General features: G+C 42.3%; 1 protein-coding gene across 3 annotated transcripts in view; it reads right to left on the bottom strand.

Moving 5' to 3' along the window:
* The window catches only part of LRRC3C (leucine rich repeat containing 3C), a 44,754-nt gene extending 43,632 nt beyond the window's left edge, over window positions 1–1,122 (bottom strand). For all 3 annotated transcript variants that reach the window (XM_063425447.1, XM_063425448.1, XM_063425449.1), the window contains exon 1: window positions 755–1,122. The gene's annotated coding sequence lies outside the window, so the exon portion shown is untranslated. The remainder of the gene's footprint in view (window positions 1–754) is intronic.
* Window positions 1,123–13,312: the final 12,190 nt, after the last annotated feature.

The raw sequence follows: 13,312 nt of genomic DNA, 5'->3' as shown, positions 1-13,312 counted from the left end.
ACTCTAGGGTTTAACTCCTATCATGCTCAGCGAGCCTCAGACTGCCTCAGCGTGATGGCACTGGTAGTTTATAGCAGATAAACTAGCAGAGGGTTTCAAATTCCGATACCGCCCTCATTCATTAGTCTGTACCCACGCACCTGTGTAAGGTTGTGTTGGTCTGTTTTGTTTTGTGTGTGTTGTTGTGGAACAGGTGTAGTAAAAGTGAGGTAAGCAGTAAGTCAGGACACAATGGGTGTTAAATTCAAGACACGGGGCCATATTCAGCAAATGTGGCGCAGAGTGCTGGATTTGGAGCAGTTGGCAGAAACATTCTATTGGTCTCCATGGCAACTGCTCCATGTGCATCCCTTTGCCTCAGTCTTGGCTTGATAACTATGGCCTTGGGTGTCGTATAGAAATATAAGTGAGCTGTCCAAGCCAGCTACAGAGATATGACTCCTCAGGGCAGCAGTAAAGCAAAGCCTTGGGGAATCCCTCTGTAAGGAAAGCTCTTTCTAGAGATCAACATTTCCCAGAAGGGATTTGGAAACAAGGCACAGCAACCTCTTTATTTATTTTATTTAGGGGTAAACCCAACTATACAATTACCCTGCTTGAAAAAGTGCACAATATATACCATCCAACCGAGAGCCCTAAATATGTGCCAATTTAAAAACCAATATGTCCCAACTGTTCCTTTTATCAGACACCGGTTAGAACAATCCCACGTTTACAGAATGATATTAGAATATTCAGAAACATAGTGTATTACCTGCGTCATCTGTCTTTTATATCGATTCCATTGTGTTATATATGAGATATATTTGGGCATCCAGAACCCAGCTTAGAGTCTGGTATCAGGAGATCAGGTGGACCCAAAGATAAGATTCCTTTGTAAGCAACAGGCTTCTGCTTCCCTACAAGCCCCCACGCAGCAGAAAGTTGTGCTGGTGACAGGAGAACGTCTGTCAGACCGAGTCATGGAGACAAGATGATGTGCGAAAGGGATGCCTCCCTGTATCTCGTCGGTCCTGCTGGTATTATTCATGGACTGAGGGGATGTCACAGATCTCGGAGCCCAGACTCACCTCATCCTAACAAGCTCTGTGTGTTTTCCTGCAAGAGAATGAGGTCTCTCTGCTGGGGATTGGAAACTCCGCCTGATGTGAAAGAAGGGAGGGAGGCAGAGTGGTGGGTATGGAGACAGGACAGGAGACACAGGGATGGAAACAGATGAGGAAAGGGAGACGATGATAGCAGAAGAGAGGAAGAAGAAGAATGAATATTACGAGTTAGCTACATTCTAATTAGAACTGAGATACATTTTAAAGGTGTACACATAGCTTATTTTATTCTCATTTGGCACAAGAGGGGTTAACAAAAACCATTAACAACTAAGATAGTATATCGTTAAAAAAAAAAAAAACTAAACAAAACAATAATACATTTCTTTTAAAAAGCTACGTTAATTTATTGTGTGTCTGTGTGATAACTTACCAATGACTACAAGTAGTGTTTGCCACAATGATTATGAGATTACTAATGCTGTTTAAAAGATTTTTTTCGGAGACACGAGCAACATAGACAGGTTTTCTGTCACTGTCACCGTGTGACAAAAAGCCCATTGAGACCTTCGAACCTTTCTGTTTCTATTGCCCTGCGGCAGCAGAATATGTGACAAATGACATGCATGGTACCCTTTCTGAATTGTCACCCTGCAAAAAGAAACACAAAGTATATGTCATGTCTCAGTCTGGTTACCAAGAATAATGTTTGGGTTTTCTTTAAAGATGACTGCTTAATACTGCATACAACTATCGAAATAAATGTAAACATTTTTTTTTACAAATGTTGGCAGGTACTTCGCGAAATGCTAAATCATAATCAGCATTTCAATTGCTCCGCACCAGAGTCCCAAACCTCTTCAATAATTGGTATTCAGTTCTTTTCATGCTCAGCGAGCCTAAAACTGCCTCAGTGTAATGGCGTTTGTAGTTTATAGCAGTTAATCTACCAGAGGATTCCAAATTCCAATACTTAACATTGGGGATAATGGAGGACCATGACTTAAAATAGGTCCGAAGAAGCCACAAAGGGATCCCCTGGACTGTAAGGAAGGGTAAGCATGACTGCTACAGTAAGGGTTGGGATAGAGAGCGATACTATATTGAAGAGATGGGATGGTATAAGAAGGGGTGTAGAGGGGAGGGCACTCACCATTCGCAGAAGGAAGGCTAGGAACAGGTTTTTCCCTCCCTCCCTGCCTACCCTATGGTTATGAATGTTGGTGTATTTCTGTAGTGTTGGTTTTTTTTGTTCTCCTTTTGTCACAGCTAAGGCGGAGTTCCTGGCCAGCGCAAGTAATTCACGAGACAAGGCTTTGGGGAGTCGCAGACGGCTAGGGCTGATGGCGGAAGGCAGGCTGTACGGACTTTGGAAATACACGGTTTTATCTGTCTGTCGGGTAGTCACCCCAACAGCTGACAGGTGGTGATAATGTTGGCGGTGTTTAAAGTTAAAATGAAATAAAGCTGTGGCCATTGCCCTTATCCAATACTCAGGCTTCATGTCATTGCTGGGGGGGGGGGGGGGGTAACAGGAATGTAATTTGGTCCGCAGTCATGTAAAAAAAAAATATTTTTTTCAATTTATTCCATGAACCATACTTCCAAGTCACCGTATGTGGTGGCTGTGTTCCTGGGTGTGCAGTCATATATACAGAAATATGACATTGCAGTTGAACAAGATGGTGTATGTACAGTCAACACCTATATGTCACACATGTAATCCATAACAGTAACCATTACGATTGAAATGTAAGTTTAACTTCTCTCATTAGGCCCATCAATTTTAGCTCCATAAATCCTTAAATCTTGTGTTGGGTATCGGATATTTGGGCACAATATGAACCAAGCCACCAGGGTAGACTTCCACACTTCCTCGTTTGTTTAATTAAATACAGTAAATAAATACCATTTACAGGTGGTTTTGTTTGTCAGTCTGTCTGTTGTTTATTTATTTTGTTTCCTTCTATACAATCGTTCAAAGCAGTATTATACAGAAATATCCTTAACTTCTTAATAACGATTTAACTTGATATTATCATTGTGCTAACATTTTCTCAAAGATACAAAAATGTAAAAAAAAAAAAAAAAATTGAAATGTTTTATTTTGTTGAGAGTGGTGTGTATCAGTTTGTATTCTTGGGTCTCATTACTTTCTAATTTTGTCTACTTTTTTGGAAAGGAGATGACACACTCTTAACTTACAAAGAGTTAACAAAATAAGCAGAAACAATGAAGCAACAATCTCAAATTTAAATAGCTGAAATAATTAGGGATGGGGAGATACAACATTGTGGAGGGGATGAGTGAAAGTCAGTTCTCCCATTTTGTAGGTCTGGTGTTGAGACCATCTAAACACCCTGGCTCCCATCTGCCTGGATCCTGGCATCACTTCGAGGACACAGAGACAATTCTTACAGCCCCCATATCTTTGTCCGTATGCCACCCTGCTGAGGGAGGGACAAAGAGTGCCCCATAGCTTATTTCTGTCAGTGACTTCTTTATCTGTGTTGCGTTGTGCTGGAGGGATATACAGAATAATATAGGTCACTTCCATTTAAATTAACTCAGCAAGTAATAGATTTCATTTGTTTTAGTAATAGAAAGGATTTTTATGTACAATAGAAAAAATAAATACATGACACAGCCCCTAGCAAGTTATGTGAATGTGTAATCGCCACTGAAAATCGTAAAAAGAGGAATGAACGTCTACATCTAGTCTTTGTTTAACCCTTTAAGGACACATGACATGTGTGACATGTCATGATTCCCTTTTATTCCAGAAGTTTGGCCCTTAAGGGGTTAAAAGCCTTTCTCGATTTGACCTCTGTTCTCTGCAAGATAATTTAGCAGTTATCGGGCACTGAGGTTAAATCATTAGTCTTTAAATGTATCCAATAATATTATATCACAGCAAAGCACTTTACGTTTATTAGTGATACAACATGTTTCTTCTTTACAGACTTGATCTTTTGATCGGGTCAAGATGACGTATTAACACCTTCTTGGTCCAAGAAAATTATAGTTTGTTGAAATATTTTACATAGCCTGGTACTCAGAACATAATTTTTTAGTCTATGTTTTTTTTTTTTTATTATTATACTAACATTTATTGTGGGTAGAACTATATTTGAACTATAAAATCCTACTCTCCATAGATGTTAATAATTCAACAGAGTAGACTATGAGAAATGTGGGATTGGATCGTAGAAGACAAAAATCGTTCAGTTCTTATATATATCATATGTAATATGTACACCAGGAGGTTCAAGCTACTCGGGGTTCGAGCTTGTGGGTCCGGCCCCACCACCTGTTCCCTCGATCCTATTTCCTCCAATCTCATCCGCACTTTTCTTCTTCTCTTGCTCCTCTCCTCTCACTTAAAATTTAAATCGCTCCTTCTCCTCTGGTATATATCCTCTACCCTTCAAACATGCAATATCCATAATCCATAACCCCGATTCTGAAAAAGCCCAACCTTGACCCTATTTTCCCTGTCTAACTACCGCCTTATCTCACTACTGCCGTTTGCTTTGAAGATCCTTGAGAGAGTTGTGTATGCAAGATTGACAGACTTCTTTGATCCAACTCTCTGCTTGACCCGCTTCAATCTGGATTCCGCACTCGTCACTCTGTTGAAACAGCTGTGACCAAAATATCCAATGATCTTATCACTGCAAACTCCTATGGCCACTACTCTATCCTAATTCTCCTTGACCTTTCTGCTGCTTTTAACAATATTGATCAAAAACAGCTTCTTTTCATCCTCCGTAATCTCGGTCTACGAGATACCACTCTCTCCTGGTGTTCTTCCTACCTGTTCCAGCGCTCTTTCAGTGTTTCTTTCTCTGGCTCTGCCTCTTATCCCCAATCCCTCTATGTTGGTGATCCCCAAGGGTCTGTCCTTGGTCCCCTATTGTTCTCAATCTATACTGAATCTATACCTCCCTTGGTAAACTCATCAGCTCCTTTGGCTTCCAGTACAATTTCCATGCGAATGACACGCAAATTTACCTGTCCTCCCCTGATTTCTCACCACCCCTCTTGACTCATGTCTCTGATGCCTCTCTGCTATTTCCAACTGGATGGCTTTTCATTTCCCTAAACTTAACCTGTCCAAAACAGAACCTCTGGTCTTCCCTCCCTCAAGTGTTGCTACTCCCTTGTCAGTGTCCCTCGAAGGCAATAGATCTACCATCGCAGGCTCGCTGCTTAGGTGTTCTCTTTGACTCTGACCTCTCCTTCACCCCTCATGTCCAATCAATCGCCAAATACTGCCACTTCTAACCGCCCCTACTTAATGTCTGATACTGCTTAGGTGCATGTCCATGCCGCTGTCCTCTCTCGCCTTGACTACTGTAATCCGCTTCTCAGTGGTCTTACTTGTTCCCAACTTGCCCCGTTACAGTCTATAAGGAATGCAGCGGCGAGGCTCATCTTCCTGTCAGCCCGTACCTCCCACACCTCCTCCCTTTGTCAGTCCCTACATTGGCTTCCTGTAAGATATAGGGCTCTATTTAAGTTCCTGATACTTGCTTACAAATCTCTACACAATGCTGCTCCGACCTACCTATCCTCACTAATACACAAATATGTCCCATCTAGACCCCTACGCTCTGCCGAAGCCCTGCATCTACCTCTGATACTTGTCTTAAAGACTTCTTGTTCCCGTTGAACTCCATTCCCTTCTCCGTTAGACTCCACTCCATAAACAATTGTAATTTAGAAACGATAAATAAAGATATAATATAAATGACATATTTATATTGTTTACACACACACACATATATATATATATATATATATATATATATATATATATATATATATATGCATTTAAACACTGAATACTGAAAACTAACATCTGCATTTACACACACATACATTAACATTATATATTTAACTGTGTTGGAAGTTTTTGAGAAACATTAGACCCCTAGATTCACTACCTGAATTGCTATATTGAAGTCCTAGAATGCTTTATTTCTTGACCTTGGCAGGTGAAAGAATGTTGAATGTCCTACTTCTGAAGACCCTGGTTCTTTTGTTATGTTTAGGATCGATGTAGATTCTATCTTTTCATTGTTGCTCTGCCTCTTGCTAAAGATTCTGCCTCCGTCCTGCCATTAAAGGGACACGCAAAGCAGGAGAACCACTTCCACTTAATGTAGCGGTTCTGCTGCAAAGAAACTAGCGCAGCGAGACCAGCACAGCACGAGAAGGTGAAAATCTTTATTTTACTTTTACAATCTGCCCAGAATCTACATAGGCCGAAGAGCACTCTAATGCTAGACATATAGGTTTGTGTGTGTAATACAATAATAGAATGTTCCTTTAGGTAGATATAGGGGAGAGGGAGATGATGATGGAGGAGAGAGAGGGAGATGAAGATTTGAGGAGAAAGGAAGATGGAGCTGGGAAGAGAGAGGGAGATGAAGCTATAAAATGAGAGGAAGATGAAGCTAGAGGGGAGAGAGGGAGAAGAAGCTGGAGGATAGGGAGATGGGGCTGAAGGGAGAGGGGTATGGAGCTAGTGGGGAGGGGGTGGAGCTGGAGCAGAAGGAGGTTTGAAGCTAATGGGGAGAGGGAGTGGAGCTGGAGGTGAGAGGGGTATGAAGCTAGTGGGGAGAGAGAGTGGAGCAGGAGGAGAGAGGGGTATAGAGCTAGTGGGGAGAGGGGGTGATGCTAGTGGGGAGAGGGGGTGGAGCTGGAGCAGAGAGGGATATGAAGCTAGTGGGGAGAGGGGGTGGAGCTGGAGGAGAGAGGGGTATAGAGCTAGTGGGGAGAGGGGGTGATGCTGGTGGGGAGAGGGGGTGGAGCTGGAGCAGAGAGGGATATGAAGCTAGTGGGGAGAGGGGGTGGAGCTGGAGGAGAGAGGGGTATAGAGCTAGTGGGGAGACGGGGTGGAGCGGGAGGAGAGAGAGGTATAGAGCTAGTGGGGAGAGGGGGTGATGCTAGTAGGGAGAGAGAGTGGAGCTGGAGCCGAGAGGGATATGAAGCTAGTGGGGAGAGGGGGTGGATCTGGAGGAGAGAGGGGTATAGAGCTAGTGAGGGAAGGGGTATGAAGCTAGTGGGGAGAGAGAGTGGAGCTGGAGCCGAGAGGGATATGAAGCTAGTGGGGAGAGGGGGTTATGCTAGTAGGGAGAGAGAGTGGAGCTGGAGCCGAGAGGGATATGAAGCTAGTGGGGAGAGGGGGTGGATCTGGAGGAGAGAGGGGTATAGAGCTAGTGAGGGAAGGGGTATGAAGCTAGTGGGGAGAGAGAGTGGAGCTGGAGCCGAGAGGGATATGAAGCTAGTGGGGAGAGAGAGTGGAGCTGGAGGAGAGAGGGGTATAGAGCTAGTGAGGGAAGGGGTATGAAGCTAGTGGGGAGAGAGAGTGGAGCTGGAGCCGAGAGGGATATGAAGCTAGTGGGGAGAGGGGGTTATGCTAGTAGGGAGAGAGAGTGGAGCTGGAGCCGAGAGGGATATGAAGCTAGTGGGGAGAGGGGGTGGATCTGGAGGAGAGAGGGGTATAGAGCTAGTGAGGGAAGGGGTATGAAGCTAGTGGGGAGAGAGAGTGGAGCTGGAGCCGAGAGGGATATGAAGCTAGTGGGGAGAGAGAGTGGAGCTGGAGGAGAGAGGGGTATAGAGCAAGTGGGGAGAGGGGGTGGAGCTAGTGGAGAGGGGGTGGAGCTGGAGAAGAGAGGTGAGGCTATTGGAATAGCTAAAGTGAGTGGTTTCTTAGTATGTAACAAGAGGGACATGCAGTTGACCCTTAAAGTGCTTCAGCAAGCTCCAGTGCTTTAGGAGTCTGGCGTGTCCCTTTAAGAATAAACAAAATAACTATTTAAGCAGAAGTACAACAACCTAAAGTCAGCACTTGAGTCCTATTACCAGGCTTTTCACAAGATATTAAGGTAATGGGGCTGAATCGATGAGTGTATTCTGTTCCACTTAAAATAAAATCACGTAAGTGCAGTCAATATTGGAAAAATAAATTTAAATTTCAAATGTATCTTTCCACTTGTATATCTGCACACAGTACTGACGCATTTTGGGGCTGGTATGAAAATATTTTCCAGGGCTGCTTTTTAATCCCAGTCCGGCCCTGATTTTACTTTGTAATACATTTAAAAAACATGGAACAGCATAAAAAGGTGATGATCATTATATTTGCAGATGTTCATATAATTGGGCATAGAGTTCCGCGTTACCCTCTATGTCTGTATAAATATCTATTTATGCCAGTTCGCCCTTTGAAGAGAACATGCCGGAAGAGTTTTATTGTTGCAGCTGTCACATTAGCAGTAGGGAGCTGAATAGCAAATTTGTCAGTTGTCTGGGAATCAAGTTATAGACAAAGGAATGGAAGCTGTACAGACACCTGAGAGCATCAAAGAGCGCTTCGATAAAGGTCACTGAATAAGACATTAATGGAAAATTACTTTTATCGGAAGAGGCACAGATTGGATCAACAGTTATTTTATAAGCAGACATGAGATACACATTCCTGGGAACCATAACTTCTAGTAGACTGCTACAATGTTTAGGGGTTAAAGCGGCACTGTCTCTGTCTGGGGACTCTGACGAATTCGCAAAGACCCCCGAAGGTGACACAGTCTCTGAGGATCCAGAGGCCTGGGAGGCAGGTAAAGGTAAGATTTACTTGTATGAACCTGACCATCCCGGGCATGACTATCTTGTTCTAGCGTGTCCTTTTCAACCCCTTGGCGCTGCTGATGTCATGCGAGAGTACGGCATTGAGGTCTATGAAAGAGACAGTCAATTCCCTGCAGACGTCACTGGTGGCAGCAGCAGGGATTGACTCTGTAGCTCCCCCTAGAGGCTAGGAAAATCAGGCGGAGGAAATAAACAGAGTCCTATAACCAAAGTAGTCCTTACTTTGTCTCTGTATATTTCCTAACTGGATTGGTATTTCAGTTAAATTTTAACACAGTCAAAACGAGTATTTCATGAAGATTCTATCACTATAAAATATAATTTTTTCGAGGGGGGGGAGGAGGTGACAGTGCCACTTTAAAGGGGCTAAAGGGACATTCCAGGCCACTGCAGCTAATTTTCTGAATTAAAAAAAAAAAGTATATATTGATTAGCAACAAGAGCTAATTACTTGTGACAGTTAAAGCACGGGCAGCCTGAGAGTTAAGTGATGTCTTCAGCAAATAAGTGTCTGTAAAAATCCCGATCTCCGTCTGGAACCAATGGGAGAGACATTGGCAATGTACGTCTGTTGTTGCGCTCAACCATATGTGCTGCTCTACCCTTGCTGGGATTTCAGTTTATACAGACATACAGTGACAGTAATAAAAACACAGCTGCTTCATTGCATGCTCACTACGGACTCTATAAGAATATTATTTTAAGGCAGAAAGGGGGTTTGGAGGGGTGGGGAGACAATAGTGTGTATGTGGATATCCTACTTTTACTGATTTACTCTCATGCAAATGAATCCTTCAGATTAGGAACGCATGGAGTCCTGGGGCTATGTTATCACAGCGAAATCCGTCCAATATTTATAACTATTAGATTAACACACGAGAACGCAGACACCCACACCGGAACGCATTCATGCTGTTTATCTCGAGACCTGTGTGTATATATTTATATATTGAATAAAGCAGAATACCTTGAGGGCTTTATATCTCATTTATATTTATCCCCTTGTTTCAATTGTATTTATTTTATTCACTTTGTACCCAGCATGTATATAAAAGGGTAAGTATATCTAATCCGTAATAAGACAAGGTGTATTCATAGTATAAGTCCAAGGGTATGCTCTTAACTCACGGCTGCAGTAAAAAAATGTAAATAGTCTAAAAAATAATAAATAAATTCTGAATTTTTGTGAATGTAATCCAAACTGCATAATCAAGGCTAAAATAGTCAGGCTCTACTATAGTTTCATTTGAGAATTTTCTAGCGCAGCTATTTTAGCAATACATTTACATCTTAGATTTAATTTGCAAAAATAAATGAGTTTGAGTAAATCAGCATTATTCACTAAACTCACTCAAACACACATCGACATATACATACATAGATCCATTGTCAAGGAAAACCCCATAGGAAAGCATTGAGGGAAGGTCTAATGTGGTTGCCATGCATACGCATTATGTTCCTCCCAGGGCCGGCGCGTCCATAAGGCGGCACACACGGCCGCCTTAGGGCGCACCGGCTCTGGGGGCGCAAGATTTCAGTGACCGGCAGGAGGGAAGCTCTCCCTCCTGCCGGCCACCATCTCGACCCCTGGCGCGGGATATGACGTCATAATCCTGCTCCCGCGGCATCACCAGACAGCGCGCGAGGGAGCAGAGCAGAGAGGTTAGAGCTCCCTCGCCGTGTCTGATCTCAGCACTGCCGCCCGCCGCCCAGCAGCCCCACTGGAATGACTCCTCATCCACACCAGCTCTCCAGGTAGGGAGGCTGGGTGGAAAATGTTTATTTATTAAAATAATTCGTGAATGTATGTGATGTGTATGTGTGTGAGTGTCTGTGTGAGTGTCTGTGTGTCTGTGAGTGAGTGTGTGTGTGAGTGTCTGTGTGTGTGTGTGTGTGTATGAGTGACTGTGTGTGAGTGTATGTGTGTCTGTGTGTGAGTGACTGTCTGTGAGTGTGTGCGTGAGTGAGTGTATGTGTGTCTGTGAGTGACTGTGAGTGTGTGCATGTGTGAGTGAGTGTGTGTGAGTGAGTGTATGTGTGTGAGTGAGTGTCTGTGAGTGATTGTATGAGTGTTGCATGTGAGTGTATGAGTGTGTCAGTATATGTGTGTGTCTGTCAGTGTGTGTTTGTGAGTGTCTGTCAAATAAGTGAGAGTATATTTGTCATTGAGTCTGTGTGTGACTATCAGTGTGTCTGTCAATGAGTGTCAATCAGTGTGTGTGTGTCAATGAATGTGTGTGTGTCAGATCAGTGAGTCTGTGTGTTTGTCATTGAGTGTGTGTGACTGTCAGAACACTAAGGGACAGGGAAGGGAGGGGACCAATAATGGACGCGGAGAGGGGCTGGTTAAGAGGCACATAGGTGAAGATGTACCTTTTCGGGGGGGGGGGAATACATCTTCGCCTATGTACCCAAAAATCCTTGCACCGGCACTGGTTCCTCCATCAGCTGCCGTTGAAGGAGGTGGAATGCGACCCAGAAGGATATGGGTGCTTGAATCAGGTGAATAAAGGGTTATTAAAATGAGGGAAGGGAGGGAGTGCAGAGGAGCATATTAGTGCTTACTTTAGGGTAAGCTTAAACAAGCTTACCCTAAAGTTAAACTTAAAGGAACACCTTAGTGTAGGGATACAAAGATGTATTCTTAACACTAAAGTGTTCCTTTAACTTTAGGGTAAACTCGTTTTAGCATGATTCTCATCAACCTATTGTTCCTATAACATTTTGCAATTGTCTCATTTATTGTTACATTTCCCTCCTTTTATAATATTGTAAAGCGCTGCGGAATACGTTTGAGCTATACAAATGTCAAAAATAAATATTAAAAGGGGTGTGAATGGGAGTTTGTCCAGGGGTGGGGTTATTATGAGAAATTTTAGGTGACTTACTAATAACAAATTATTCAACTAAAATGTAATTTAGAACAAGCTCAATGTATCTTATATACAGAGACTGATTTCTACAAACATTTATTGCAGTTTAAAGACACATTACTTGGAGTATTATTGCTGTGGAGCTCTGATTGGCTGCACCGTGGTTGGCTTACTAGTCTATCGGAGCAGAAAAAAACAGAAACTTTGTTGGACATCTTCATGGGAAAATAAAATCTAGATCCATGGTCCAATCTTTTCTTAGAAGATACTTAGGATCCACAGTTTTCTGTTGTGATTCTATTATTTTTTTTTTTTTTAATGTTATTGGTTAGAACATAAATTACAGAATAAACACAAATATGTTTTAAAAGCATGATCAAACGTAATGTCATTATTATCATTACAGTACCAGTCTATATTCTGATACGAACCACTGAGCTTCAATAAGGGATAAAGGAAATTGTAAATAAAAGGGAAAAGAAAGGAGAAATAATCCCATATATTCCTCTCCTTCCAACCCCTCTATGCACAAGATCCCCCTGTTTTTCCCATTCACTCACAGGGCCAAAAATGAAGCCTTTTTCAAGCTGCGGAGTTCAGGTTGAATCCAGCGATGGATGCCACAATCAGCCCCATACCAAAATACGGCTAAAAAAAAAAGTATATATTTATTTACTTTCTGGCTTTTTATTTTCCATCATTTTTTTCCATTATTTTGTCATCCCTCTATACTCCTTCTAAATTCCTGAATTATGCCAAATATAATTCCTCGTTTAAACAATCAATTAATGTTAGACTTTTAAAATTAAGTTGGCCCGAAGTTGCTGGTGAATGTCTCTAATATATAATTATTCATCATAGGTAGAACGTGGCAAAGTAAAAATCTTCTAAAGTTTGATGTTGCATGTATTGGGCAATTCTGCATTGTTGCTTGATTAGTAAAAACAAGCTAGCAATGCGAACGTCAGTGGAAACTCAAATTGATTTTGAGTAGATTTCATTTCCTTTTGGAGATCTTTTTTTTCTTTTACATCCTTGCAAAATACCAAGTCCAGAAATACACTCTGCCATAATTGGTTCTCGAACTAGAAGGCTGCTCTACCTAATTGGAAGATCTCACATTAGAGGCTCGATTCAAGAATATCACTGCAGTGTCAGCGGATAAAGATGATATGGGACTTTTAACACTGAGGGTCCATTAAAGGATACCCATTAATTTTTCACAGCTGATCAAGAAAAATTTATAATAAAAAATCAACACTGGTGATGAGGACTCTTGCGGCCTGTATGTTAAGCCTCAAAATAGACTTAGACTTCAAATTAAACACAAAAACAATATCTCACTAGAAATGTCCCGAATAGTTCGCTGGCGAATAGTTCCTGTCGAACATAGCTTGTTCGCGTTCGCCACGGATGGCGAACATATGCGTTGTTCAGTCCGCCCCCTATTCGTCATCATTGAGTAAACTTTGACCCTGTACCTCACAGTCAGCAGACACATTCCAGCCAATCAGCAGCAGACCCTCCCTCCCAGACCCTCCCACCTCCTGGACAGCATCCATTTTAGATTCATTCGGAAGCTGCATTCTTTTTTTTTTTTTTTAGACAGAAGTGTGTTATATTTGAGCATGCTAGGCTGAACGTGCGTATATCATGGCTAGTTTCACTGAGGGTATGAGTATATAGCAGTACATTGTTGTGAAAGATGGCTGTCATGTTTAGGGTGTAGCTTGC

Source organism: Pelobates fuscus, chromosome 6 (assembly GCF_036172605.1).
Source record: "Pelobates fuscus isolate aPelFus1 chromosome 6, aPelFus1.pri, whole genome shotgun sequence".
NCBI lineage: Eukaryota > Metazoa > Chordata > Amphibia > Anura > Pelobatidae > Pelobates > Pelobates fuscus.
The sequence above is the reverse complement of the archived record's forward strand: the minus strand, read 5'-3'. Positions and strand labels throughout refer to the sequence as shown.